Consider the following 3,911-nt stretch of genomic DNA (forward strand, 5'->3'; position numbering starts at 1 on the left):
AAAAAAAAAAAAAAATCCGTGTAAAGAGCTTATGGTTAAGACCTTAAATCAGATAGCTTTAAGTTAGAGTAATATTGTGATGAAGATGACCATTATAAAATGTGGTGTAATTTTTTCTCCATAATCTTGTATGAAATGTTTCAGAGAATAACAATATAGAAACCTACTCAACAACACCAAATAGATACCGCAGTCATTTGAAAAAAATATAAAGGTACCCCCCTTTTGCAAAACCTTCTACATATCTGAGAATTTGATTTTGTCGATATTGTAGTCTGTTGACATTTGATATGTACGTTAAGCTAAGCAGCTTCAAAATTCACATCTCACAAAGACCATCTAAACTGTTGTTATCTTTGACTTGGAAGCTCTTCTATTATCAGGTGTGGTATCTGCTCAATTAACCTTTTCCAATCAATCTGAATAATGTATTTGAGAAAAACAAAATTGTTAATGTGACTACTAGGAGAAGTGGGTAATAGAGGTAGAATTTGGGAGGGGGTGGGGGCTTTTATGATGTTTCACTTGTCAGATGAAAAAGACTATCAGAGAAGTGTTAGCGGATATAAATTACCCTTTAATTATCATATCAGTACTCAAAAATGTCACAGTATTAGTTGAAGTGTTTGTTTTAAAATAACCAGATCATCAACACATTATGGCATTACGCTAAATCAGAATAACCAGATCATCAATACATTATGGCATTACGCTAAATCAAAATAACCAGATCATCAGCACATTATGGCATTACGCTAAATCAGAATAACCACATCATTAGCACATTATGGCATTACGCTAAATATAAATTGCAAAAGGCGTGTTTCTTACATTATTTACTAGTCCCCGTTTATTGACGAATGGACAGATTTATGCAATGGATTTCAAATTCTATTGACAGTACAAGAGTTAAATTATACTGTTGTTTTTGAATAGGTTTCCTTATTATTATGTGAAATATTTCATAAAATGTTATGAAGAAAAATATGTGACGCCATTTCTCAAAGGTCATCATTATCAGAATATTGCTCTGATTTAAAAATATTTTTGGTTTTAAATGTTAGCCTTAACTATATAAATATATAAAATGTTAGCCTTAACTATATAAATATATAATTAAACGTAATTTTAAAGTAAGAGAGAAACAATTAACTAGAAAGACAAAAAAAAAAAAAAAAAAATGTTGCCACAAAACAAACATCCAACACTGGGGCACGAATCATAGGGTGGGTCTAGTGTCCGGCGGAAGTAAGACCCAAATTACGTTGGGGCACACTGTCTATCCAGTTTAACCTCAACGTCACCGACCTCACATGCTCAGAAGAAAAAAGGAAAAGGAGTAAATGTGGGTGTTCTAGCCCAAAACGTCCCACATCTTTACCACATTTCCCTGTCTGCTGTCAGATGTGGGAAGGTGATTTCCCACAAAAATAATAATAATAAAAATAAGAAGAAAAATAATAATTAAAGTGCTATACATCAATAAGGTAGACAGCAAAGCTCTCCTTGAAATTAACATTCCAGCCCCCAATACGATATTTGGGCATAAATACCAAGATGTTAAGGCATTATATACTAAGCCCAACCTTAATTATTAGTTTAGCTCCCATCCTCTACCCTCCCATGCTACTATCTGGAGCTTCGATAGAATTTGAAATCCACTGGATAAAGCTGTCAGGTAAATCGTATTTCAAACATTTTTTAAGATCAATGAAAGACCCTATAGTTCATAATTTGGTATTATAGATTACCTAAGTCTAAGCTAATTTACCTTAATTAATTTTGTTTCTCTTGTAGAAACTCTCCTTCCTGTGTAAGCTTGGTGACGAGTTACTACAAAGAAAATTTCAACTGTCCTTCCTGTGTAAGCTTGGTGACGAGTTACTACAAAGAAAATGTCAACTGTCCTTCCTGTGTAAGTTTGGTGATGAGTTACTACGAAGAAGAATTCAACTGTCTTTATGTTGCATAGTGACAGTGTTGTTACCACAAAGAAGGGCTTGTTTCAAGTCTTTAGTTATTAGATAAGTGCTGGAATAATCCTTGAGTCATAATTTTGAGGAAAATCACATAGATTTTATATTATCATAGTAATTTGTTTAAAAAAAATGTCGGATCAATGTTTGTATGGAGTGATAGGTCGTAAGTAGTAGTCACGATAATCAGTAATTTTCAGAAGTTATACCAGCTGGTAAAGTAGGTTTTATAGTTTGCTGGTTTGTTCCAAAAATATTCACGATTTTGTAAAAGTTGTTGTTAATTCCCCACTTTTATACTTAATGGAACCTCGAAATCTAACCAAATCTTTAGACCTAACTCTGTTGTAGAACTGCCCAGCAAGTGACCAGGTAATACAACATTCACTAATTGTGTCACAACAAAATATTATCAGCGTGTAGGAGATTATGTAGACATAGTGAAGGATTAGTTTGCTATCCACTGGTAACGTTTTGCTGTGATACACTGCATATTGCTTGTCTACAATGTTTTATTCAGTTCATAAGGCTTAAGCATGAGTCCTATTTAGTACAAATAGTGCAATGAATCATTTCAAGAAGAGTGACGTGTTAAACTTATCAATGGTCTTACAGTGGTGTTACGATACAATCAATTATTTGGCTGTACGAATTAAAACAAATAATTATAAGCAATCTTTTGAACGGTTAACTAAAATTTAAGTCAAATGTATCGCTTTATATCAGTCTCGGTGTCTTTTTGTGTTTGAATTATGAACAACAGAGAGCTGTATTCAGATTTCTAAGAATGAGAAGAAAAAAATATCGTGAATTAATTCCGTCAAAAACTCCAGCTGTGCATTTTTTGTCAATTTTAGCAATTTTTTAGTTAAAGTCAGCTGATTGTTATTACTTCAATACATGGACTGGCTTCATTTTTGGCAGCACATTATCAGTTAAAAGTAAGCTGACTATGACTTCAATATGTGCAATGATTTCATTTTTCGGGTATATTCTTACTTGAAGCCAGTTGATTACTACTTCAATATGTGGTAAGATATCCTTTTTTGGAGTATATTCTAAATTAAAGTCAACTGACTACTACTTTAATATGTGGACTGGCTTCATTTTTTCATTCTCAATTAAAGTCAGCTGACTACGACTTTAATATGTGGACTGGCTTCATTTTTTCATTCTCAATTAAAGTCAACTGATTACTACTTTAATATGTGGACTGGCTTCATTTTTTTCATTCTCAATTAAAGTCAGCTGACTACTACTTTAATATGTGGACTGGCTTCATTTTTTCATTCCCAATTAAAGTCAACTGATTACTACTTTAATATGTGGACTGGCTTCATTTTTTCATTCTCAATTAAAGTCAGCTGACTACTACTTTAATATGTGGACTGGCTTCATTTTTTTCATTCTCAATTAAAGTCAACTGACTACTACTTTAATATGTGAACTGGCTTCATTTTGGTGGTAATGTTAACAGAAAGTAAAGTTATTACGACTTCAATATGTGGCCTGATTTCATTTTTAGAGTGCATTCTTAATTGAAGTCAGCCGATTACTACTTCAATGTGTGTAATAACTTTACTGTTCTGTCCTATTTTGAAATAGGGTGTTACGTCTAATACGCGAATACAGTTTCAATTGATAGTGTATAATCATCCTTTATACGCAAGAAAATTAAAATAAACAGAGCTTTCATGCGTGTCTTGTTCATGTTTGTTTATAGGAGCTGTCTGATCATTAAGAAGAAAACCAAAATTACTATTTCATCATCATGTTTACAAAATGCTCATTGACTAGGTCTTGCACATCGTTTACTCCAGAAGCCTTCAAAATAAGGCTTCATTTTGTGTACAGCTGTCTGATCATTAAGAAGAAAACCAAAATTACTATTTCATCATCATGTTTACAAAATGCTCATTGACTAGGTCTTGCACA

At 32.7% G+C, this 3,911-nt stretch overlaps 1 protein-coding gene and 1 long non-coding RNA gene across 5 annotated transcripts in view; one reads left to right on the forward strand and one right to left on the reverse strand.

Annotated features, from left to right (window-relative positions):
• The window catches only part of LOC106462220 (ras-related and estrogen-regulated growth inhibitor-like), a 106,368-nt gene that overhangs the window by 69,788 nt on the left and 32,669 nt on the right, over positions 1-3,911 (reverse strand). The gene's annotated exons all lie outside the window — the stretch shown is intronic.
• Positions 1-3,911, forward strand: part of LOC111086466 — a 32,439-nt gene that overhangs the window by 1,684 nt on the left and 26,844 nt on the right. The window contains exon 2 of the long non-coding RNA XR_002611189.1: positions 1,798-1,915. This is a non-coding gene — a long non-coding RNA (uncharacterized LOC111086466). The remainder of the gene's footprint in view (positions 1-1,797; positions 1,916-3,911) is intronic.

This window comes from Limulus polyphemus, unplaced genomic scaffold (genome assembly GCF_000517525.1).
Source record: "Limulus polyphemus unplaced genomic scaffold, Limulus_polyphemus-2.1.2 Scaffold1120, whole genome shotgun sequence".
Taxonomy (NCBI): Eukaryota; Metazoa; Arthropoda; class Merostomata; order Xiphosura; family Limulidae; genus Limulus; species Limulus polyphemus.